Here is a 27,984-nt window from a genome sequence, read left to right on the forward strand (position 1 = left end):
AACAAGTTTTAAATGATAAAATCACAAATGATCTGTTATTCACTATGTATATGTCAGTATGATTCTGTTTTTCTGCAGGTTGACAGACAAGTCAAGACAATTTGTGACAGTTAAAACAAGAAATGTATTAGAGTTGCAAAACATTATAGTGAAGGTAGAGCTTATTCTATGCCCCACAATCCTCACAGAAAAGATGCAAAACATCTTCTTGTAATCAATTATTATAATATTAACAATCTCAATGATGACAGAAATGTAAATTCATCATCTTCACAGTATATATATGGTGGTAAGTTAGTACTTACTGCCTGAGAGTTTGATAATGACTCCAGGTTCAATACCATTGACCATTTAGAGTTTCTACCACTTTGCAGTTCAGAAAAGCTGACCTCGAGATTTCACAAAGCAAAAGATTCATTTTAACAGTTTCTCCCACCACTATCAGATCCTTTCAAACAATGGAAAGGACAAAGAAACAATACAGGGAAAGGACAGGGAAGGAAGTGAGATTATATTTCATAGGTTCATAGGTTCATACTAGGCTATCTGCCCTAGGGCATTTATAAGCCTAGTCAGAGGGTGTTTGGCTTTCACCACCCATTTTAAATTAATTTTGCTATGCCCTTTTTCGAGGTTAGTATACTGTGCCTCTGTCTAACAGTGACACAGAAGTGATACCCGGGGTAAACCTACGATCTCCCATCCACTCATCAAGATTCCTCTTGAAGAGAGTCAATGAGGGACTCTGCCTAACCTGGACTGGGATTTTATTCCAGAGTAAAGGTAGCCTCTGGGTTATGAATCTGTCCCTCCAGCATGTCCTGTTTATTTCAGTGCTGAGGTTCAATTCTCTCGAGCGCGTAGCTCGATGGGATTTGGATTTTCTGAGGTGCAGCATGTCCATTAATTCCGGGTTGGACATGACTTTATATGTCAGACAAAGATCGCCTCTGAGCAGGCGGTATGCCACTGAGTAGAGCTGGCGTTTCTTTAACCGGGCAGCATATGGCATCTGTTTGAGACTTTTGATCCTCTTGGTGAGGTACTTTTGGGGTCTTTCCAGTTGCTGCAGGTGTCTGGTAAGGTACATCCCAAAAGGGGCATTGTACTCAATTGGGCTATATAAAATGTTTTTCTAACCACTTTGGCCACGTGGTTGTCAAATGAGAGATTGCTATCAACCTGGGTCCCCAGGTCCCTAATTACTTCTTCTGTACTTAATGGATTACCACCTATGTGGTAATTTGTGGGCACTTTGTTTTTGCCAAAGGGGATGACTATACACTTTTTGGTGTTTAGCTTGAGGCCATGGCTCTGGCACCAGTTGTCTGTTTCTATGAGGCCCTTTTGGAGGATGCTTGTGTTGGCTGGAGAGTTGATTATGGCGCCCAGTTTGCAGTCATCTGCGAACTTGGTCAGCCACAGTCCTTCCGTGTTGGCCTGTACCTCCGAGAAATATATACCGAACAAGAGAGGTCCCAGGACTGAGCCCTGTGGGACGCCACTTGTAACTGGTTTGGAGTCTGACGTGGCTCCAGCAATTCTAAATATGTGGGTTCTGTCCTTGAGCCAGTTTGCAACCCATCTAGTGACATAGGGGTTTATATTTAAGCTGGTGAGCTTATCTATAATGCCCGAGTGGGGTATTGGATCGAAGGCTTTTGCGAGGTCCAGGTAGGCTGTGTGGACCACCTTCCCCTCGTCAATGGCCTTGGTGACTGTTTCAAAGAAATCGACCAGGTTTAAGAGGCAGGATCTGCCCTTAACAAAGCCAAACTGGGTAGGATCCAGTGTCTGTAGGTCCCCAATATCTTTATTTATGAGATCCATGATGATCCTTTCCATAGCTTTGCAGACCAAGCTAGTCAGGCTTATGGGGCGATAGTTTCCAGGATCCGTTGAGGCACCACCTTTGTGGAGACGGACCACAGTTGCTGTATGCCACTCTTTGGGTACATATCCTGTAGTAAGGCTGAGATTGAACAGTAGTTTTATGTTTGGGTTTAACTCTTCTTAGAGTTCATGTAGGACGCAGCCTGGGACACTGTCAGGTCCCATTGATGCTGTGTTCTTTGCGTTGGAGAGGGCGGCTCTTACCTGAGCATCTAAGATGTCAGGGGGGCAGCACTCTGCTGGGATAGATATTTGCCCTTTTGGTGGGGGGGGGAGTTTGCGCTGAACCTGTCAGCTAGGATGTTGGCAATGTCTATGAGTTCGGTGTATTTTTTAGCATTTTGGACTAATTCTGAGCATATCTGGGAATTCCCACCCAGGTTCCTAACATAACTAAAGAAAGCCTTGTGATTATCCTTAGTGTCCTGTGCAATTTTTCTCTCGAAGCTGGCCTTAGACGATTTTATGAGTGCCCGTAGTTTTTTGCTAATACTGATCAGAGATGCCTTCCCTTTTTGGGATTTTGCTCTATCATGTAGTAGCTTCCTCCTTCTATTGTATAGTTTGTTTATGGCTGGGGTCCACCAGACAGGACGTCTGCCTTTGGAGGATTGGGTCTTGGTTTTATTTGGGATTGCATGATCCATGCATTCCTGAAGGTGTTCATAGAATGTGTTTATAAAGGATTCTGCAGTCTGGGCCGTATTTTCCACAGGCCTGGGGGCATTGAAGGATTCCACCTCGGTTTTGAGGAGTGTAAAATTTGCTTTAGAGAAGTTTTTCACTGTGGTTTTCTAGGCAGGGGGTGGGGTCGGGATGTGAATATCCAGTGAGATTAGTTTATGGTCTGATCTTACCAGTGAGGGATACACTTCTGGTCTGGAGCATAGAGTCCCCAAGTTGGTGATGATCAGGTCCAGTATGTTTTCCCCTCTTGTGGGAGTGGTAACAAGTTGTTCCATAGCATTTGAGTTTATAAATTCTAGGAACCTTTGGGCTAGGGTATTGGAGCTAGAGTAATGGTCCCAGTCTATGTTTGGGTAGTTGAAGTCGCCCAATATAATGGTGTTTGGAGAGACCTTCATATTTTCCAGTGTTCTCAGGAAGGTCGAGTGGGGTTCCTGGGTTTGGGAGGGTGGTCTGTAGCAGGCTATAAACTGGAAGGCAGTTTTACCAACTGTTAGTTGCACATGGATAGTCTTTGATGCTTCGTGCTGTGCCACCAACCTGGAGGTGTGGGTATCTTTGACGAATATTGATACTCCCCCTCCTTTTGTGGTTCGGTCCAAGTTTTGGGGATGAAAAGCATGGTATGAGGTATAACCTGGTAGTGCTGGGGTGCTCTCGGGAGCCTTGAACCAGGTTTCTGTTACTGCACAGATATCAATGTTCTCCATGCTAAGGAGAGTTTCGAGTGCGTGCATCTTGAGGTTTAGACTTCTGGCATTGAGTAGCATTACTCTTAGTTTCTTATCCCTTGTGATACCTATGGAGGTGGGTTTGTCTTTTGAGCCTTGCCTAAAAAGGCACTATGGGGGTAGCAAGAGCCTTTGCCAATATCCAAAAGCCCAGGGGTGACAGGTGCAAGCCGTCCCTAGCGAAGCATTGTGGCTTGTCGAGCATGACATCCCAGGCTGACAGGCATTGGAATCCCTTTGAATGACACCAATACTTAAGCCAATTGTTGAAATTAATCATCTTGTCTTCATATTGTGGCATCATTCTTGGTGAGGGTAAGATGCTACTCCAGGTCATGGTCATACCGGCCTGGGCTACATGCTCAGAGAGCTCCTCTATGTCTCTTTTCATGTAGTCCAGGGAGGTACGTCTCAGGTCATTCACAACCGCATGGACAATGACTGAGTCATATTTGTACTTGCCTTGTAGTGACCTGAGTGCTTGTGTTATGTGGCGGATCCTAGGGCCCGACAGGCAGCTCACTGTGACCTTCTCCTTGTTCAGCCTGGTGAGCGGGACGTCAGTTTGCCTGACGATAGAGTCACCTATTACAAGTGTATCAGGTGTGTTGTTTAGCCTTAAGGGCTGTGGCTGTTCGGCACACTGGCTTTGTGAGCTATGTGTTGCATGTGTTTTGTTTTGGGGTAGCGGTTGCTTGGGTGTCTGCTTTGGAGGTCTCTACTGCTTAGGCAGATTTTTATTTAGAGCCTCCGAGTATGTTTTTGTGTGTTTATGTGTTTGGTTTGCTGTCATGGTAGGTCTATGTGAGACTGGAATTGTAGTGATTGTGGTTTTATTCTTCTCCTGACTGGTTACGCCAGTACTGAGTTGAGAGAGCTTAGCCTCCAGTTTGGCTATATGGTTGCATCTCTCACATGTGTTGTAATTTGTTGGGAGGAGGAGAGGGTTGTCTGTGTACATGAGGCAGTTGTAACATTGCCTCAAGATTCCCAAATTCACCAGCTGGACCGGAGAGGAGATTGACAACTGACCTTTGGACATGCTAGAATAGTATTGGGAATTCCTTTATAATTGAAAAAAAGGGCAATGGGGAACAAGGTACTCAAGGGGAGTTTATGAGGGTGTAGTGCTTTTAAATTTTTAGTGCTGACTTAGTGAGCAAGTGCCAGGTAACTTAAATGCAATGTGTTACAGGTAACTTAAATGTAAAAACAACAAACAGTAAATTTCTTTCAAGTGAAACAAGGAAATAAGTACAGTAAGCAATGCAGATATCACTAGAGATCCACAGAAGCGCTGAAAAGCCGCATTTTAGGTGGAATTAATGTTTCAGGGAAATAACAAGCAAACAAATAGCAAGCATACAAACAAAGCTAGATTCAGCAGGCCTGGATCTAGTCTATGCTACAGCAAACAAGATGTACCAATTTCAGTAAGAAACAGTTCAAATATGCAGGCACTATAAGCCTTTAACCAGAAATTCCCAGCTCAGAAGGGCAGAGTCCAGCCTCTCCTCCCACAAGAGTGCAGACCACGAACCTTCTTAATGTAAAATAACTGGCCTGAAGCCCAAGTGCTTAAACCAGAACTAATACACTTTTAGAATAACAGACATTGAGCCCTCAATCAGCAGTTCCCAACTAAGAAGGATGTGAGCTACCTGTCCTGCCACCACAGTGCAGGCCACAAGCCTTCCTAATGTAAAACAACTGGTCTGAAGCTCAAGTGCTTAATCCAAAAGACTTAGAATGATAGCTACACTTTAATCAAGTTACTACCAAGCAGTAATAAATACAATTGAATAATTTAAAGAATGCCTGGATTAGTGCTCAAGTTATACAAACAAAGCTAGATTCAGCAGGCCTGGATCTAGTCTATGCTACAGCAAACAAGGTATACCAATTTCAGTAAGAAGCAGTTCAAATATGCAGGCACTATAAGCCTTTAACCAGAAATTCCCAGCTCAGAAGGGCAGAGTCCAGCCTCTCCTCCCACAAGAGTGCAGGCCACGGACCCTCTTAATGTAAAATAACTGGCCTGAAGCCCAAGTGCTTAAACCAGAATTATCAGGAGCGATATTCTTCAGGACAATACAAGTGGTAATATAGTAGAGCAGGACGGAGCTGTTTCAACACACAATGGTTTCAGAATATTTAATTACAGTAATTTAGAAATGAACAATTTTTCATTGTTTGGGAGAAGTTTCAGTTTTATTCCTAGTAGACACCTTGACATTCCAGATATTTTAATGGAACTAAAATTATATACTAGGAAATTAAATTTGGCCATCCAGTTTTGTAACAATATGGAAAGGCAATGTCTGGAGGAGGGAAGAAACACCATATTTAGATGTAAGAATACATTCATAACCACTATACATACATTAGTGCAAGCATTCAAAAAAGCTTAAAAAAAGACATACAGAAATAGTATGGTGGTTGTTGCAGAGCAAAGTGTTTCAAACTTTCTAGAGATGAACATGATTTCCTCTATTCCCTTAGTAGGGATGAATCAATTAGGATTATCAAACCCAATAAGGGAGGGGGAATGGTGATTTTTGATGCAATTGATTATATAGTTGAAGTTTTTAACATCCTTCAGGACAACAATACTTATTTATTGATGTCCAACAATTAAATAAATATGGCCTATAGAAACACTTTGAACTTAAGAAGATGTTTCACTAAGGAGTAATCAGTCAATTGTCATTTAACTTTTTGAAAAATCCATCTCCACTTATTTGTACAATCTTTGTTATACCAAAGATACATAAGGATATTTCAAAGCCACCTCTCCACCAGGGGTCCACAATTTATTCCTTAGCAGTATACATAGATTGGGTGTTAAAACCCATTTTTTCAGTACACCGTCATTCACTAAATCATCTAACCCCTGATTTATGGAATTGCAGCACAGAGTTCTTGACTATTGATATGGTGGACTTGTCTACTTGCATAACCCATGACCAGGGTATAGAATTTTTTAATGATGCTTTGCTTGATGGTCCCTTTGTTTCCACTAAAGAATCACAACTGCTAGTAACTTTTATGGACATCATTCTATCAAATAATTTAATTTATTTATTTTGAAAAAGTATGCAAGCAAATCAAAGGCATAGCTTTAGGAGTGTCCACGGTTATGCTAACTTGGTACTTCTGAGTTGGGAAATGGAATACATTTTTTTATCTTGGTTCAAAATTTATTGTAAAATTTATCTGCAATATTTGGATGATATTTTCATCATCTGGGGATGGAGCTGAGGAGACTTGTATGAAGTTCTTAACATTCATGCAAAATACTACTAACTTTTTGAACTTTGCCCATAATTTTAATGACAGGTTTGTCAATTATTTGGATACTAGTATGTATAAGATTGATTAAGGGTTTGAGTATAATTTTTACCCTAAACCTATGTTTTCAAATGTACATTTACATTTTTATAGATACCATCCTTTTTTTTTACACAGGAAGAGCTTGATTAAGTGTCAAGTTGTAAGACTCACTAGGATGACATCGAGTAAACAAAGGTCTGAGGAGGAAAAAATCTAAGTTAACTAATATATTTCTAGAGAGGAGTTACCCCCTTACTTTAATAAGAAATATTAGTGATGAAGTCACCACATGTTGGGGACGACAAATACAAACTATTATTAGGGGTGGAATTGTCCGCCAAATGTAGTAGCGAATAACAATAGAAGTGTTTCACATACAGCAGTTAATGGTGAAAGATTGGGTAACTTTGAGTGAGCAATGGTTTTAAGGCATGGGCTTGTATCCAAAGTATCAGGAGTATCGTTACTAGAAACTGGAACATCTTTAATGCTGGTGATGATGTTTACAAGATATTGGGTGACAAACCATACTTTGTACATAAAATTTCCCAAAACATTTAAAGAATATTTGAGAGAAATAAATCTCCTGGTAATACAACTAAAAGTGGTACAGTTTAATGCATAAGCTGTTCCTAATGCCAATATATTTTGGATGATACATCCATATTAGTTGGGGACAAGCAAAAAAACAATAATAAATTTACAGTATGAAAACTGTAACTCTTTTAGCTTAGCTTATATTGCAAAATGATTTGGATGTTGTGCCTTCTACTTTGGCAAAACTGAATGGTCATTTAAGAAAATAATCTACTAGTATTGCTATGACATTTAGAATGTTAGTTGAAACAATGCCCTTTACAAATCTTCTTTTGATTGTAATAACTTTACAAAATTCTTGTTTGGTACCCTAGAGATTCTGAGGAAAGACACAAGAGGTGGTGTGCAAAAGACTGCTATAGAATATAAGGAATTGTATTGGCAGTTGCATCTCAATGCAACCACATTTCCCGGTATTAACAAAAGTGTCACTATCACACCTGTTTTAAGACTAAGAGCTGCTAAATTCTAACAAAATATATATAGTATAAATAGTCTCAATATAAAATGACTATTAATATATTTCCTGAAGTTTTACACAGTATGTTTGATTTTTATATATTTATACACATTTGTGTGAACATATGAATTCATATTTTGTGATTTATATTTAATGAATTTCATATATTTCATAATTTAAGCTTCTCAAAACTATAATCTGTGGCCTTTTCTTTTCCACATCAATAAAAATGTTTTTTGTGGTCCAATGTTTTCGTAACCTTGCTTCTTGGACATTATCATCACACCATGGGGATTAGGAAACACTTTATCGTCTTGTGTTATTAGATACTTTAAAAACAGAAGTCAGTTCAGACATTTTGCATTGTAGAAACTACAGAAAGCAGTGCAGTTTATTTTTAATTGTGCTGTTACATAGCAAAAACAGTTCAAAGCTACAAAAGGACAGTTTCATTCAGTCTTCAGAGCTACAGAAGTCTGAGTATTCAGTTTGGAATCTTCAATTACAAAAGCTTCAGTTTGGTTCAGTTTATTAGCACTGACATGTGAGACACTTTCAGTAAGATATAGCTACCTCCACTGTATGCTCCTATTCTCATCATATTTTGCTGCTTACTCCATGTTACATAATAAACCACCTGTATCAGACAATCAGCAAACCGTTACTTTTGTTTTGAAAATGCACAGAAAAGAGGAACTGTAAGATTTGTCACTTGTTCATTACAGGCACAGACATCTGATTCATTTATATCAAGCCATCAATGGTCAACCACTGAAGTGATAATAGAAAAGTGATTGAGCACATGTGCACACCCAATACATGAAAAAGCAAATAAAAAGAAAATAGAACACAGAACCAGATTAAGACTCTCAGACTAGACAAGACAAGCACCATTAGCTTGTAGTCCAAACTTGTTTTATTCTTAATTTATGTTTATGGAATAAGAACAATGTGGCTATTTAAATCAAAATAATACTGCCAAACTGATTTTAAGCACTTTTTAACTAGGATATTTGTATTCATTTAAAAGACATTTTAGCTGATCAAAACCTTTTCATCCTTTGAAAGATTTCAACTCTCAAGCAGCCATATATCTGTTTGCTTTTATCAAGGGTTATATCAAGACAGTTTTAGATGACTACTTACAATGAACATCTTATCTTCCTTTTGGGGCAGCTCCTGGTGTACTACAGCTGTATTTGGAAACAAGACTTGAGGAGATGCTACAGCTTTTGGCTATCACAGTTCTTATAATCTCTTTTTTACTTTCATAAGGGCTATGTGTGACATTTCTGCCTGCTGTCTTCCAGGAAATTTAACAGTCCTGTCTTATACATCTGTCTAACAGATTTTAATCTTTCTCATGAACAGCAAAGGACCCTGATTAGGCTCCATGCCCACTGCATGCAGCCTCAGTCTGCAGTCTTTGCAACGGCATTTGAATTCTTAGTCTCCCACCTGATAAATGTTATACATTGTCTATCATAATACTGTTTTTATCTCTGCTAATTTCTCTCCAGCATTCCAATTATTTTGTGTTGATTTTCAGACATCAGTAATGTAGAAGTAATAGGTGATTTTTTTAAAATCTTCTGTTCATTGACAATTGAGATGGTGAGAGAACAAGTTCCAACAATGAAGTATTATGTATTATATTCCAACAGTGTCATATGAGCAAAGCTTCTGCTGCTGGACTTTCTCATGAGATTTGTCAGTATCTAATGTGGACTGGCTGTTATACTCCTTAACTCCCAGTCCTGCATAAATCTTCACACTATCTGACTTGCATGCTATAGAAATTGTCAGACATGATCATATCAGGAATCTGCTTCTGCAAGACTACAAAGAACATAATACAGTAATCACATTTACACTCATTATGTCTGTCAGCGCCATTATTTTATGGTTTCAGAAATGATAACATTCAAATATGAGATACATAGCACACTGCAGTTATAATTAGTGCTGGTTTAACTCATTACAGAATGATGATCTTCGCTGCCAGTGTGACATTGGAGCATATCTGTCTGTCTGTCTGTCTACATTCTTTTCTCTAGATTATGTTATGCCTTACGCATTGCACAATTTTGTGCTGCTTCTACTATACAACTTAACATTTATCCAATATATTATATTTATTGTTTTTTCTTTGCACTGCGGTATTCCCAGATATGGCTCATGTCTCTCAAACAGTTTTCTCATTTTATTAGGAAATATTATATTTGCCATCTTTACACATTATAGCTTGACGTGGCAGAGTTGAAGATGTTAAGATTTGCACTGGGTGTGACGAGGGTGGACAGGATTAGGAATAAGTATATTAGAGGGTCAGCCCAGGATGGAAGGTTTGGAGACAAAGCCAGAGAGGCAAGATTATGTTGGTTTGGACATGTGCTGAGGAGGGATGCAGAGTATATTGGGAAAAAGATGCTAAGGATGAAGCTGCCAGGTAACAGGAAAAGAGGAAGGCCTAAGATAAGGTTTATGGATGTGGTGAGAGAGGACATGCAGGTGGTTGGTGTGACAGAGCAAGATGCAGAGGACAGGAAGAAATGGAAACAGTTGATCTGCTGTGGCGACCCCTAATGGGAGCAGCCAAAAGAAGAAGAAGACACATTACACTTTACACACAAATTATTTCTGCATTAAAATAGAAACAATAAATAACTTATTTTGTTACGGGTGATTTTTGCTTTTAAGCAATCATTTCAGTAGCTGCATTTCTAAGCCATAATAGCATATATCTGCAATTCTTTTACTTTCTCTTCTGTCATTGATAACTGTGGTATTATTATAATAATTTCAATTCCTTCTCAGAATTCTTCATGCATTACTGATAAATATTAGTAGCATAGCTACTTTGGGGCAAAAGGGGCAACTGTCCCAGGCACAAAGGTTTGGGGGAGCATGATCTGGCAGTCTTGATCACTCTATAATGCATACCAGCATTTAAAAGCTGGTATTGCATTTCCAATTAAAAACAAGTCCTGTAGTCCTCTGTGTGAGATCTAAACTGTAGCGAGCAGTTTGCTACAAAAGTGAAAAAAAATGTTTCTCTACTAGGTTCAGGAGGTATGATCTTCCCTTGACAAAACCAAACTACTTCCCAGTGTTTGGACGTTGCCTATGCCTTTGTTTTTTCTTTTCCATGATAATTTGTTTCATAGCTTTGCATATTAAATTAGTCAGACTGATAGGTCTGGATTTTCTGGAGTCGAAGTTTGTGAAGTGGGATAACTATTGCAATCCTCCATTCTCATGGTACAAAGCCTGCTTTGAGGTTATAGTTGAAAGATGCAGCAAATGATATTGATAGGTCATGTTTCTAGCTATTTAGGAGGCATCCCAGGATAGTGATGCTGTGTTTTTGGCTGTGTTTTTGGCCTTAGTGAGCACCACTAGGACCTGCTCCTTGTTACCCCTCCACCAGGGATAATGCTAGTAGGTATTTCATGGAGGGAGGCAGCTGGCAAGTGGGTGGGATGAAGTTTGATCTGTAAATTTGCTATGTTGTCTGCTCAGTGAAGGTGGCACTATTGACCGTCAGTCTGGCACACTAATGTGAGCTGGCTTTGAGGTTTCAGACATGGCTGTAGCAGGTCTTATACTTGTCTTTAGCCTGTGAGGCTATTTTCACCTCATAATTGGCCTTGTTTGACTTAATTAATCCTCTTAGTTTCCTGTTTAGTTTAATTAAAGAGCTGCTATTATTCTGGGAATTGCTCTTCCTGATTTTAATCATGACTTTTATCCATTTGTTATAGACCTTATTAAGGTTAGGATTTGACCAGTGTAGTTTGTTTTTAGAGGTATTTTTGGGCTTACTTCTAGTAGGCACATCAGCCTCTATACAGCAATTTAAATGGTTGTACTGGGTCTTTGTGAACAATTTATCATAGGTTGTTGTGAACTCATGGTTGGGAGGGGCAATGAATTTTGATAAACTATCACTTGATACGGTGTAGATTGCTTTGGAATAGTTCCTAATTGTTACAGGGTTTGCTGTTTTTACTGAGTTGATTTTTATTTTGAAGGAGACAGCTTTGTGGTCTAACCTTACCAATGAGGACATGATACTGGGGGATGCATCTCTCTCCCATATTGCTGAGTACCAAGTCCAGTATGTTTGAAATTCTGATGGGTGTGTGCACTATCTGGTCAAGGGTATCTGTGTTAATATAGTTCATGAATCATTATGCCTGCAAATATGAGGCATTATGTGCTTCCCAGTCTATAAAGGGTACTTAAAGCCTCCCATGAATAGGGTATTTGATTTATGGTGAGTATCTCCAATAGATCTAGGTATGAGTCATAGGATTCTAGGAACACAGAGGGTGACCTGTAGCTTCCCAGGATATGGCATGGGACTTTGTTTATAGCAATTTCCACAGGGCTAAATTCCAGGGCATTGTCCTGTTTAACAAACGTAGAGTTAGGCTTGTTGCTAATATAGATTGAGACTCCTCCACCTTTTGTTGAATAGACTATGTTACTCATTCTATGCCTTGACTGTGGAGCAGAAGAAGAGAAATTAGTTGTTTAAACCCTGAGCCACAACAAAGCTTTTCTTAAGGCATCTAATTGGTTGCATGTCCCCAAGCATGCCCTTGAAAGCATTTGTCTTCTTAGTGTATACTGAATAGTTATTTTATCAGACAGAGCTCATTTCTTCTGTGCAACTGATGGTCTAAATGTGTGGAAGGCACTGAAGCCTTGCACTTCTCAAATACTTTCTATGGATTTAAACCATGTCTTAGTAACAGCACAGAGGTCTATATTCTCCAGACTGAGGAGAGCTTATAGGATGTAGAGTTTCTTGCTTAGGCTCCTAGTATTGAGCAGTAACAGCTTTAGGTGTCTTTGGGTTGTATGTGCTATGTCAGTAGGATTTCTTATATCTAAAAAGTACTTGTTTACTTTACATACAACAGTAACTGAAAACACTTAGTTTATAGTGTCTTTCCATGGGGATTCAATATTTGTCAGCATGTGAGGACATGGTTAACAGACCACATTGCTTTGCAAAGGATGTTCTACACCTGCCCCCTCCCTAGGCTTCTGAATATGGGCTAAAACTTTATCCACCCCTTAGAGCCTTTTTTAGACAATACCAAATTGACAAACTAGGTTTTACAGTATAGCAAGAGAAGCAAGGCTAGACAAAATCAAGTTTAATGTTAATATGCTGTGATGTTGGGATGCTAGAACTGGGGTGGGGGTGTAAAAGTGCACTGATTATATTATATGTAAAATTAAGATATTTTCTCTTATTTATTTACAAGAAAGAATGTCTAGATTAATGCTCTTAGCTTAAGCTATAAGCAACTGAGTCTTTTTTGTAAGCAAACAGGCTTTAAAATTAAGACAAAATGATGAAAGTCATAAAAAATCTTAAGTTTCTTACATATTTACAGATATTAGCTTGTTTTTTTCATTAGCAAATGTTTGGTGGAAGTCAAGAAGTCTTCAGCTGAAGGTGCACATTCTGAATTAAATTTACATGGCTTCATTGCTGAGAACATTTATTTCTATGGAGATGAGCTGTCTGCAGGTGCAAGCAATTAATTTTGAGAGTTCTGAGCACTTTTTGCTGGGGAAAATGCAAAATGTAAAGGTATACTGTCAAACAGTTCATTGAAAAATAAAGTCTGAAATTATGGGAAGTGAATAAATGATAGTAGCCTCCCTTAGCAGCCGTAATACTTTAATGCAATTAATAGAACAGTGTACAATGTGGTTATATTTAAAGATAGCTATTATACTTTTTCTTAGGGCTAAAAGTTAATGTTTACTGGAAGCATGCAAACTGTTTTTCACATCTGGGAGGGGAACAGAGACAAGAAAAGAACAGACAACAATCAGTGTAAGTGGAAACACAGGCTGTAGCATGTACGTCAGCATGGGTAGCCTCAATTCTAGGTTAGGTAATACCTCTGGGTGCAACTGTCAGTTTGTGGCAATTGTTCCTATCTGAAGGGCTTAACTTCACTTTTTAAGATGTACATAGTTTTATGCTTGTTTTAAGTATATATGGGGATGGGGATGCTTTGAAAAACTGTATTTATTTTTTTCCTTTGATGGTTTTCATTAAAACAAAAAGTTTTGAAAATGTGTCTTAGATTCAAATGGAAATGAGAAAAAACAACTGTATAAAAGATCAGTCTGCCAAACATTAGTGTGTGTATGTAACACAAAAGTTGGAAATATTCATCCAAAAAATGTCATGTATAATAGGTGGGAACAATGGCTTTTTTATCATAATGGCTATGTTATCCATATTGTCTTGGAATGTAAATGAACTTACAGATATAGACAAAAAGGAAAAATAATTGAATTATATTAGAAATGTGGAATGCAAATTGCAGTGCTGCAGGAGACACATTTGGCAAGAAATAAGCATGTGAATTTGACAAAGAAAGTATTTCAGGATGGATATTCAGCAGAATATCAGGGATAAAGGAAAAGGAGAGTAATTATGCTGATTGTCAGAGGGGCTCCAATAGTGTCAAAAGAGGAGAAAAGGACAATAATGTTAGATTTGTGATATTAAGGGACTATTGGCAAAAGAACAGGATTATACTGGCGTGCATTTATATTCTCCCAAAAACTGATATTATGAGGTAAAGAAATTCTTCAGAGAAATGATCAGCTTTCAGCAAGGAATATTAATTATAGGTGAGGACTTGAACTTAATTTACAATAGTGAGGATGTATTAGGGGACCTCAAAGGGAAAATATAGCAAAATAGGGTAGATTTCTGAAGAACTTTAAGAAAATATCGGGCATGGAATATGTGAATTCAATAGTAGGAGCTCAGAAGAGAATTTACATATTATTCTCCATGGTACAATAACTGGGCTAAACTAGATATAAATTTTATTTCATAGGAACATTGGCATTTAATTGAAAGAAAGCTTCAACACACATCAAGCAACTATTTTAGATCATGCACCAATAAAAACTAAAATACAAATGTAGGGTAATGAAGTCAAAATGAGACAATGACACTTTCCCACCTACCTATTGACAAGACAGGAATTTAAGCAATAGAAAGTAGAAATTATTTGAGTTATTGGGGAAGATAGAAGTATGTTCAGACATTATAGCTAATGAGTGGGGTAAATGAAAATGGAGTTTAAAACAGAGTAGAAACAAAACAGAAACAAATATGGTTAAGAAGTATTAGGATTTATTTATAGAGGCTGAGTGCTGCAGAATATGGGAAAGCTCACAGAATGAAAAAGGTATAAAAATAGTGCTAATGAGAAAATAAGGGAGTCTGTGAATGATATGAATGAGTTTAGACAGATTGCTGTTAAGCAGCTATATTTTAATAATAACTCTAGAGCACAAAAGTTTAGGCAGCAGAAAGTTGAATGGGTTCTTGCCAAATTTAGGGAGCCTATAACAAGAAAAATAACCAGAGATCATGTAGAGGTTTTACAGATATTTCAGAAATTTTATGAAAATTTGTATAAAGCAGAGAAATGTAGAAATCAAGAAAGAACACACATGGAAATATTTATGGAAGACGTAACTATGCTAAGGGTTAGAGGTAGATGAGGCTCAGCAACTAACAATCAAGATAGGAGAGGATGAGATAAATATGGTAATATATAATCAATCTTCAGGAAAGTCTCCAGGAACAGATGGTATACATGTGGAAGGAAGAAAATGATAAAGATCTGGAAGATTTGTTAATAGCATTTTAAAAGGAAGGGAAGCATCAACAGCTTGGAATAAAGCTGCAGTGGCTATATTACCTAAGCACAGTAAAGACCCATCAGAACCAGTATCATACAGACCCATTTCAATTTTAACCATATTATAAAGTGTTTATGTCTATACCAGCTAAAAGAATGTCAAATGTATTGCCAACATTGATAGATGTGGGTGTGCTTTTGTGGAGGGGAAGCAAACATTTGACAATATATAGAATGATGATGATCCAGAGAGAAGCAGAATTAAGAAAATACCACTTTTGTTGGTGAGTCTTGATGCAGAGAATGCATTCAACAGAGTAAACTGGGATTTTATGAGTATGGCAATGGGAGCATTTGCATTCAATTATACAGTAATAGGGTTTATTAGGAGGATATATGAAGGATTATAAGGAAAAATTAAAGTGAGAAGGTTCTTCTCTGATACGTTGTGTTTGACAGACAAACTGGACAGGAGTGTCCTCTTTCTTTTTAGTTATTTGTTTATATTTAGAGCAATTTGAAAAAATATAAGGGAATCACAAATATGAGGATATAATTGGTATGGAAATCAGGAAAAGTTGGCTATATTTGCAGATGATGTTATTTTGTATCTGATATATCTAGAAAAGGACATTTTTGTGTTCTTGAACATTTTGAGACAATTTCAAGTCATTTTGGAATACAAAATGAATGACGATAAAACAAAGGCTATAGCCATAAATTAGATACCCACACACAAATTGGTTCAGCAATTTTCATATTTATGGGGATAAAATAATATGAAGTATTTAAGAGTAAGGATTAAAATGGCTTCTGTTATTTCAGCTAAGAATATATGGGAAGAGACTAAACAAAAGATAATACAAAAACTGAGAAACTGGAATTTTTTGTTTATGGATATGGTTATTAAGATACAAGCAGTGAAAATGTTTTTAGACCCTTTAAGTTCATATACAGGTCAGGCATACTTTTGTCAACCAGAGGAGAAGTTGTAGTTAATAATTAATAAAGAATTGAAGGAATGTCTCTAGGAGGAGAAGAGGGCAAAACTTAAATGGTATAAGTTGATCCTTTCAGCAGAACAAGGTGGTTTAGAATGATCTGATTTGAAGGGATATTTTAGAGCTACACAGTTATGGCTCATATACATAACAGAAGTAAAAGGTAATAATTCTAATGCAAAGGAAGGATGATGAATCAGGGGAGAAGTTCAAGAAATTGTGCTCACAATTATTGTGAATGTGAATGTTAAAACAGCTAATGAAATGTTACTTCCTTTGAGTGATGCTTGCTATATATGTACCGTGCAGTTAAAGAACAATCTTATGACCGTTATGAATACTACTTGTTTTTTTTTTTGTTTGTTTTTTTTGTTTTGTTTTTTGTTTTTTTGGCTAGCGATCAATGTGTCATGTAATTTTTACTGTGTTTTATCTGTTATTATTAAATGTCATGATTGTTTTATAGTGCCTTATTGCTAATTAGTTTACTGCTAGTTTACTATTTTCCTGTTTTTTTTTCAACTTTTCCTTCCTGGCTATTTTTCTATTTTACTTTGTTCTCATGCCTTCCTTGCTGAGCTCCCTCTATCTAATGTTATCTAACTATTACTTGTTACTCTCGTTGGCCCTTTTTGCAACTTATAATTTTTTTTCTTCTTTTTTAATTCAGTCACCATACACCTGAAGAATTTATTTTCTCCCTCTCCTGTGATCACCTGCTTTGAATTCCCTTCATCTGGCAAACAAGCATTGTTTTCAGTGTGATTTATATTTAAACCTACTGCTTAATGTATGTATCTCTCTCTTTCAGATGCTGTTTCAATTTATTTAATACATGCACTTGTTTTTAGGTAGTGTAGTGGCTTGCACACTTTCTCAGGTAGGTTCACCCCTCCCCTTTTCTCATACCATTTCTACCTTATTTTAACTGTTTTCTATTGCAAGTACCCTACTCTCGCCTCTTAATATGACTTCAGACTAAAGTATGGGAATCTATGTGAGTAGCCTACTTTTTTCTATGGTAATTTAGAAAAATCTTACTCTCAGAACATAATTCTTTGAGAATGTTACTTGTCTCTTTCTCTTAGGTTTGGTACTGACCTATTTTTACTCTTGACAACTGATGGTATTTTGCAATTTTTATTGTCGGTGTTGTGTTTCTGCCCGCTCCATTTGCTGTTGCTGCACTCAGGCCCACTTCATTACCCTACTCTACCCTACCCCCATTCCAACCCATCCCCACTTTCACTTGATTTATACTTCTATACCCATTTGACCACTCCCATACCCCCTCCCAACTTCCTCCAAGATCTTCCAATCAATAGTCACTTCCTCTACACTTTTAACAACCTATCCCACTCAAGACTGTATTCTCATAACTTCCTCCACTAGTCTTAATTACTTACCTTATAATCTACTTAAACTTTTAGCCTCTGGGCCTTAAAGGCATATTTTTCCTGTAGATTACCTCTTATCTTTTTCACCTCCATCCTTTTCCTTACGTACATTGCCACCTCTAATCAATACACCCTCCCACCCAGATATTATGCACCTACTGTTACCTACTCTCATCCACTCTCACAGCCATCCACACCATTCTTATATCTCCATCACTATTTATTCATTCTTTCATTACCTTGCATAAAATTACGATTTTCTTCCTGTTTACTTCCCCCTCAAAATGAAAACAAAAAACTACAACCAACATAATCTCCTAACTTATATCAGACTAGTTATCTTCAGTCTATTACTGTCACGTGACATACATCCTAACCCAGTGCCTAATCATAGCCCCTCTCTCCCCTCATATCCTCAATCTCTATCCCTTACCTTTCTCTCACGCATGTTCTCATACCAAAAACTTTTGCATTATATCTATGAACATTCAAAGTATCACAAACAAAATCTCCTCGTTCCATGCTTGAATCTCCTTACACACCCCTGATATCCTCTGCCTCTCTGAAACTTGGCTTAAACCTCATATATCTGATACCAAAATACTTCCACCAGGTTACAACATCCTCCATCATGATTGTCTTAAGAAGAAAGGTGGAGGTGTTGCTATTCTCTACTCTAACCAGCTCACTGTTCAACCTCTTTCTATCTCTACTTCTGATTTCCATCCAGCTGAACTTCTCATTGCTAATTGTCAATTAAACAATCTCAAAAAAATAGCTATTGCCTCCATTTACATTCCCCCAGGAAACAACATCCCTACCCTTGAGCTCTTTCTCTCTTGGATCTCCCAGACTATCTCGTATGAAACCATTATTTTGGCCTATGCTAACATCGACTGGAATGTCCTTGACACTGAGTCCCCTAACACCTCCATTAACCTCTTTGGATTCTCCCAACTAATCTCCACCCCTACTCACCTATACAAATGTTCCAGTCATGGTTCCATTCTATATTGGGTCCTAACTTCTAATCCTAATGTGTATCATAACCCCTCTACTCTTCCTGATACACTAAGTGATCATCATCCCATCTACATACCTAGACACTCTTTCAACCATGTAAACCTTAGCAATACAAAGAATGTCACAACCTCTCCAATTTTAATCCAGAAACTTTTAACAACCAGCTTTCTTCAATTAATTGGTCCTTCTTCCACAATCTTCCCCTAGAGGAAGCTGTACTGGGCTTCAATAACATCTTTCTAGACACACTCAAGTCCATGGCCCCCATGATGAAGCTAAGAATAAAAACACATTATGCCCCTTGCTAATGCAAGCCACCTTAACCCGCATGAATAAGAGAGATAGTGTGTGGAAAAAATGGAAAAGTTCCAAATCCTTCATTGATCTTCAAACCTATGGAGAGCTCCATAACTTAACCAAAAAAAGGTAACCTTAGACAAACAACACTTCTTCCGTAAATCACTCAGCAATCCTCACTCAAATCCCCACAAATTCTGGCAGCCAGTTAATAAGCTGCTACATCCTGGGTGTCTATCATTCCCCAACCCCTGACCTAATAGCACTGCCATTGACACTGCTGCCTTCCTTGATACCTTCTTCATTGACCCTATCTGCAACCTTACCAGAAATGACAATATCACTAAATCCAAATCCTCTTCACCTACTGTAGCTCCCATATTTTCTCTTAAACCCATCCCTATAATCTATATTAAATCTCTTCTGAATAAACTTAAAAACTGCTCTCCATCGGTTGATAATCTACCTCCTCAATTTCTAAAAATTGTTGCCAACTCTATCGCCTTCCCCATCTCCATATTACTCAATAGATCCATTACAGAAAACATTGTGCCTAACATATGGAAAAGACTCTATGTCATTCCCTTGCATAAAGGTGGCAACTCAACTAACCCCCGACCAATTGTCATCTTACAAATATGAGGATATAATTGGTATGGAAATCAGGAAAAGTTGGCTATATTTGCAGATGATGTTATTTTGTATCTGATATATCTAGAAAAGGACATTTTTGTGTTCTTGAACATTTTGTGACAATTTCAAGTCATTTTGGAATATAAAATTAATGACGATAAAACAAAGGCTATAGCCATAAATTAGATACCTACACACAAATTGGTTCAGCAATTTTCATATTTATGGGGATAAAATAATATGAAGTATTTAAGAGTAAGGATTAAAAAGGCTTCTGTTATTTCAGCTAAGAATATATGGGAAGAGACTAAACAAAAGATAATACAAAAACTGAGAAACTGGAATTTTTTGTTTATGGATATGGTTATTAAGATACAAGCAGTGAAAATGTTTTTAGACCCTTTAATTTCATATACAGGTCAGGCATACTTTTATCAACCAGAGGAGAAGTTGTGGTTAATAATTAATAAAGAATTGAAGGAATGTCTCTAGGAGGAGAAGAGGGCAAAACTTAAATGGTATAAGTTGATCCTTTCAACAGAACAAGGTTCATAGGTTCATAGGTTCATAGGTTCATACTAGACTATCTGCCCAAGGGCATTTATAAGCCTAGCCCATAGTTATGTGGCTTTCGCCACCCCTTTAGTTTGAATAAAAACTATGCCTATCATTTTGCTGTGCCTCTGTCAAGCAGTGACACTGAAGTAATCCCTGGGGTATATCTGCAATCTCCCATCCATTGGTCAAGATTCCTCTTGAACAAGGCCAGAGAGGTGCTCTGCCTCACATGTACCGGGATTTTGTTCCACAGCATAGGGAGTCTCTGGGTGATGAATCTGTCCCTCCAGCACGTTCTATTTATAACCGTGTCAAGGTTTAAGTCTCCCGCCCTTGTGGTTCTGAGGGATCTAGATTTTTTGAGGTGAAGCATATTCATCAAATCTGGGTTTGACATGGCCTTATATGTCAGGCACAGGTCACCTCTGAGCAAGCGGTATGAGACTGAATGGAGCTGGAGTTCTTTCAGTCGGGCAGCATAAGACATATTTTTGAGACCCTTTATCCTTTTGGTGAGGAACTTTTGGGGCCTTTCAAGCTGCAGCAGGTGTCTGGTCAGATACATTCGAGCGGGCATTGTACTCAATCATAGGTCTAATGAGTGATGAGTACAGGGGCGATGACCTCCCTTGATCTAGATGTGAATCCCTTCATGATCAGGTGGGCGATATAGAAGGTTTTCCTAACTACTTTAGCAACATGAGTGTCAAGCGAAGGCTACTGTCAACCTGGGTCCCAAGATCCTGATGACTTCTTCTGTGCTCAGTGGATTGCCATCTATATGGTAACTAGGGGTAACCTTGTTTTTCGAAGGGTATGACTATGCATTTTGGCGTTTAACTTCAGGCCATGGCTCTGGCACCAGTTATCCGTTTCTGTGAGGCCCTTCTGGAGGATATCTGTGTCAGATGTGTTTTCGACTATGGCCCAGTTTGCCGTCATCTGCAAACTTTGTCAGCCATAACCCTCCTGTGTTTGCTTGTACTTCAGAAAAGTAGATGCCGAACAAGAGTGGACCCAGGACTGAGCCCTGTGGGACACCACTTGTGACAGGCTTTGAGTCTGACATGGCTCCAGCAACTCTGACCCTGTGGGTTCTGTCACTTAGCCAGTTTGCAACCCATCTTGTGATGTATGGGTTTACATTCAAGCTGATGAGTTTTTCGATGATACCTGAGTGGGGTATTGTGTCGAAGGCCTTTGCCAGGTCGAGGTAGGCTGTATGGACTGCCTTTCGCTCATCAATGGCCTTGGTGACAGTCTCGAAAAAGTCAACCAAGTTTAAGAGGCAGGATCTGCCTTTGACAAAGCCAAACTGGGTTGGATCCAAAGTCTGCAAGTTCCCTATGTCTTTATTTATGAGTTCCATTATGATCCTCTCCATGGCTTTGCAGATAAGGCTTGTCAAGCTAATGGGGCAGTAATTTCCAGAGTCTGTGGAGGCACCGCCCTTATGAAGTGGGACCACAGTCGCCGTGCGCCACTCCTTGGGTACGTATCCTGAAGTGAGGCTAAGATTAAACAGCTGTCCTAACTGTGGGTTTAATTCCTCATTGAGTTCGTGAAGCACACAGCTGGGGACACCATCCGGTCCCATGGATGCTGTGTTTTTTGCCTTAGTGAGGGCAGTTCTCACCTGGGCGTTGGAGATGTTTGGGGGGCTACAATCCTCTGGAATAGATATCTCTCCTTTTGGGGTGGGGAGAAGTTTGCACTGAACCTGTCAGCCAGTATGTTGGCAATGTGTGTAGGTTCAGTAATTTTCACATCATTTTGAACTAATTCTGAGCATATCTGGGAGTTTCCTCCTAGGTTTCTAACATAGCTAAAGAAGGCCTTATGATTCTCTTTAGAGTCCTTGGCGATTTTTCTCTCAAAATTTGCCTTGGATGATTTTATGAGAGCTCTTAGTTTTTTACTTATAATGATCAAAGTTGTCTTACCTTTCAAGGATTTTGCTCTATCTAGTAGTAGCTTCCTCCTTTTGTTGTAGAGCTTGTTTATGGCTGGGGTCCACCAGACTGGACGCTTGCCTTTGGTACAGAGAGTCTTAGTTTTGTTTGGGATTGCCTGATCCATGCAGTTCTGTAGGTGCTGGTAGAAGGCATTTGTAAGTGATTCAGCGGTTTGAGTAATGTTTACCACTGGCTCAGGGGCCTTAAAGGAGACCACACTAGTTTTTAGAAGTGTGAAATCGGCTTTTGAGAAGTTTTTCACTGTGGTCTTTTTTGTTTCAGGTGGGGGCGGGATGAGGACCTTCAGCGAGATTAGTTTATGATCTGATCTCACTAGTGAGGGATATACTTCCGGTGTTGAACATTTTGATCCCATGTTCGTGATGATGAGATCAAGTATGTTTTCTCCTCTTGTGGGGATGGTGACTAGTTGTTCCATGGCATTTGAGTTTATGAACTCCAGGAATCTTTGGGTTAGAGTGTTCGGGCTTGAGTAGTGTTCCCAGTCTATATTAGGGTAGTTGAAGTCACCTAGTATGATGGTGTTTGGAGATACATTTATCCCCTCCAATGTTTTCAGGAAGGTCATGTGAGGTGGTTTAGAATTATCTGATTTGAAGGGATATTTTAGAGCTACACAGTTATGGCTCATATACATAACAGAAGTAAAAGGTAATAATTCCAATGCAAAGGAAGGATGATGAATCAGGGGAGAAGTTCAAGAAATTGTGCTCACAATTATTGTGAATGTGAATGTTAAAACAGCTAATGAAATGCTACTTCCTTTGAGTGATGCTTGCTATATATGTACTGTGCAGTTAAAGAACAATCTTATGACCATTATGAATACTACTTGTTTTGTTTTTTTTTTTTGTTTTGTTTTTTTTTTTGGCTAGCGATCAATGTCTCATGTAATTTTTACTGTGTTTTATCTGTTATTATTAAATGTCATGATTGTTTTATAGTGCCTTATTGCTAATTAATTTACTGCTAGTTTACAATTTTCATGTTTTTTTCAACTTTTCCTTCCTGGCTATTTTTCTATTTTACTTTGTTCTCATGCCTTCCTTGCTGAGCTCCCTCTATCTAATGTTCTCTAACTATTACTTGTTACTTTCGTTGGTCCTTTTTGCAACTTATAATTTTTTTTCTTCTTTTTTAATTCAGTCATCATACACCTGAACAATTTATTTTCTCCCTCTCCTGTGATCACCTGTTTTGAATTCCCTTCATCTGGCAAACAAGCATTGTTTTCAGTGTGATTTATATTTAAACCTACTGCTTAATGTATGTATCTCTCTCTTTCAGATGCTGTTTCAATTTATTTAATACATGCACTTGTTTTTAGGTAGTGTAGTGGCTTGCACACTTTCTCAGGTAGGTCCCCTTCCCCTTTTCTCATACCATTTCCACCTTATTTTAACTGTTTTCTATTGCAAGTACCCTACTCTCGCCTCTTAATATGACTTCAGACTGAAGTATGGGAATCTATGTGAGTAGCCTACTTTTTTCTATGGTAATTTAGAAAAATCTTACTCTCAGAACATAATTCTTTGAGAATGTTACTTGTCTCTTTCTCTTAGGTGTGGTACTGACCTATTTTTACTCTTGACAACTGATGGTATTTTGCAATTTTTATTGTCGATGTTGTGTTTCTGCCCACTCCATTTGCTGTTGCTGCACTCAGGGCCACTTCATTACCTTACTCTACCCTACCCCCATTCCCACCTATCCCCACTTTCATTTGATTTATACTTCTATAACCATTTGACCACTCCCATACCCCCTCCCAACTTCCTCCAAGATCTTCCAATCAATAGTCACTTCCTCTACACTTTTAACAACATATCCCACTCAAGACTGTATTCTCATAACTTCCTCCACTAGTCTTAATTACTTACCTTATAATCTACTTAAACTTTTAGCCTCTGTGACACTATGCCTTAAAGGCATATTTTTCCTGTAGCTTACTTCTTATCTTTTTCACCTCCATCCTTTTCCTTACCTACATTGCCACCTCTAATCAATACACCCTCCCACCCGGATATTATGCACCTACTGTTACCTACCCTCATCCACTCTCACAGCCATCCACACCATCCTTATATCTCCATCACTATTTATTCATTCTTTCACTACCTTGCATAAAATTACGATTTTCTTCCTGTCTACTTCCCCCTCAAAATGAAAACAAAAAACTACAACCAATATAATCTCCTAACTTATATCAGACTAGTTATCTTCAGTCTATTACTGTCAGGTGACATACATCCTAACCCAGTGCCTAATGATAGCCCCTCTCTCCCCTCACATCCTCAAGCGCTATCCCTTACTCTTTCTCTCACGCATGTTCTCATACCAAAAACCTTTGCATTATATCTATGAACATTCAAAGTATCACAAACAAAATCTCCTTGTTCCATACTTGAATCTCCTTACACACCCCTGATATCCTCTGCCTCTCTGAAACTTTGCTTAAACCTCATATACCTGACACTAAAATACTTCCACCAGGTTACAACATCCTCCATCATGATTGTCTTAAGAAGAAAGGTGGAGGTGTTGCTATTCTCTACTCTAACCAGCTCTCTGTTCAACCTCTTTCTATCTCTATCTCTGATTTCCATCCAGCTGAACTTCTCATTGCTAATTGTCAATTAAACAATCTCAAAAAAATAGCTATTGCCTCCATTTACATTCCCCCAGGAAACAACATCCCTACCCTTGAGCTCTTTCTCTCTTGGATCTCCCAGACTATATCTTATGAAACCATTATTTTGGCCTATGTTAAAATCAACTGGAATGCCCTTGACACTGAGTCCCCTAACACCTCCATTAACCTCTTTGGATTCTCCCAACTAATCTCCACCCCTACTCACCTATACAAATGTTCCAATCATGGTTCCATTCTATATTGGGTCCTAACTTCTAATCCTAATGTGTATCATAACCCCTCTACTCTACCTGATACACTAAGTGATCACCATCTCATCTACATACCTAGACACTCTTTCAACCATGTAAACCTCAGCAATACAAAGAATGTCACAACCTCTCCAATTTTAATCCAGAAACTTTTAACAACCAGCTTTCTTCAATTAATTGGTCCTTCCTCCACAATCTTCCCCTAGAAGAAGCTGTACTGGGCTTCAATAACATCTTTCTAGACACACTCAACTCCATGGCCCCCATCATGAAGCTAAGAATAAAAACACAGTATGCCCCTTGCTAACGCAAGCCACCTTAACCCGCATGAATAAGAGAGACAGTGTGTGGAAAAAATGGAAAAGTTCCAAATCCTTCATTGATCTTCAAACCTATAGAGAGCTCCATAACTTAACCCAAAAAGGTAACCTTAGACAAACAACACTTCTTCCATAAATCACTCAGTAATCCTCACTCAAATCCCCACAAATTCTGGCAGCCAGTTAATAAGCTGCTACATCCTGGGTGTCTATCATTCCCCAACCCCTGCCCTAATAGCACTGCCATTGACACTGCTGCCTTCCTTGATACCTTCTTCATTGACCCTATCTGCAACCTTACCAAAAATGACAATATCACTAAATCCAAATCCTCTTCACCTACTGTAGCTCCCATATTTTTTCTTAAACCCATCCCTATAATCTATATTAAATCTCTTCTAAGTAAACTTAAAAACTGCTCTCCATCAGTTGATAATCTACCTCCTCAATTTCTAAAAATTGTTGCCAACTCTATCGCCTTCCCCATCTCCATATTACTCAATAGATCCATTACAGAAAACATTGTGCCTAACATATGGAAAAAATTCTATGTCATTCCCTTGCATAAAGGTGGCAACTCAACTAACCCCCGACCAATTGTCATCTTATCTCCTCTGTCTAAAATCCTAGAAAATCTATTCACAGCTTCTTGACCACCTTATACAAGAAAATCTTCTCACACAGCATGGTTTTCGCCCAAAACATAGCACTGCTACTGCTCTGACATCCTTCATAAATACTATTGCAAACTCTTGTGACAACAATAAATTAGTCTCCTGCTTGCTTCTTGATCTCTCTAAAGCATTCAATACTGTATCCCATAGATGCCTCCAATTCAAACTAAATTCACTAAACTGCTCTGCACTATCTTGGCTCTCAAGCTACCTTCCCAATATATTTCAGGCAGTATAATGGCAATCTAACTTCTCTCCTTTCCTACATGCACAAACAGGGGTAGCCCAGGGTTCCATCCTGGGACCTCTACTTTTTAGCATCTTTATCAATGACCTCTACTTTTCTTGCCCACATGTTCTGAAAATCTCTTGAATTCTGTTCTAGCTTATTTTGATCATTTTCTGAAACAATTACATCATTTATCCCTTGCCTTGCACATTAACAGCATCATGGATTCCACAGATATTCCAAGGCCACTTAGTATTATGACTATGCCTTGCCGAAATCTTCTGTCAGGCCACATCTCCCTTCTCCAGGAGAACCATATCAGTCAATCCTGGAATAAATTAGTAAATATCCACACAATCATCTAGCATATATGTAAAGGAAGATATTGAGTTGCATAGCATTACATGCAAGGGGAGTTTATTCCATAGGTGTGGGAGGTGCTGAGTTATAAACCTTTCCCTTCACCATGTAGTAGTTATCTTTTTGTGAAGATTTAGATCCCTGATTCTAGTATTAGTGGAGCCATTGGATATAGAGGAGATCCAAGACAACCGGGTCCCAGGTCTTTTACAATGTGGTAAGAGATCCAGAAATCTCCCCTCAAAACCTGTAAGACACTGAATATAGAGATAGAATTTCAAGCCTCTCTTGATAGCACAGGACTTTAGGCCTGTGATCTTTTTGGTTAGGAACTTGTGGGATCTTTCTGTTTGATATATTTAGTGAGACACATCCCAAAGAAGGCATTATACTCAATAACTGTTCTGATCCTTTTACAATTAGCTGTGCTAAATAAAATGATTTCATGGCAATCATTGTCACATGACTGTCAAAACAGAAGGCATTATCAACCAAAGTTCAAAAGTCCCTGACTACATTTTCATTTTGTAGTGGTGTTTTGTCTATATAGTATGTTGAGGAGAGGGGTTGTCTGCAAAAATGTGACAATACTACGCCTTTTGCATTGAATTCGAGCTCATTTTTTGTTCACTATGAGTTACCAGGGGAAAGTACATGTTGAAGGGTTTGGGTGTCAGAGGGCAGCTTAACAATAACTCCCAACACAAAGATCTGAGGGACACTGTATTGTGCCAGTATGGAGAAAGACATTGAAGGCTTTGGCTAGGTTAAGATATGCCATGTGTACTACAAGGCCACTGTCTACAAATTCCATAAGCCTTTTTGAAGAAGTTAACCAAATTCAGCAGACAGGATCTACCCTTCACAAAGTCAAACTGGTGGAGGTCATGTTAAATAAGATTTTTGATATAGCAACTAAGAAGGTCAGTTATAATATGTTCTGTGGCTTTGCAGATGACACTTGTAAGGCTGATAGGTCTGTAATTACTTGGGTCAGTTGTAAGGCCAGCTTTACAGAGGGCATCATGACTGCAGTGCACCACTCATCAGAGACAAAACCCAGTAATTAAACTTAGGTGAAACAGTTTAAGGAATGGGTCTGCTTAGGAAAGGGAATGTTTAATACTGTTAATTCAGCAACCACATAAATTGTAAGGTTATATGAAGGAAAAAATGGTGTTGTTTAGCACTTTCAGTAACTTATCCTT

The sequence above is a fragment of the Protopterus annectens genome, chromosome 1.part1 (assembly GCF_019279795.1).
Source record: "Protopterus annectens isolate FY-2018-M chromosome 1.part1, PAN1.0, whole genome shotgun sequence".
Classification (NCBI taxonomy): Eukaryota; Metazoa; Chordata; order Ceratodontiformes; family Protopteridae; genus Protopterus; species Protopterus annectens.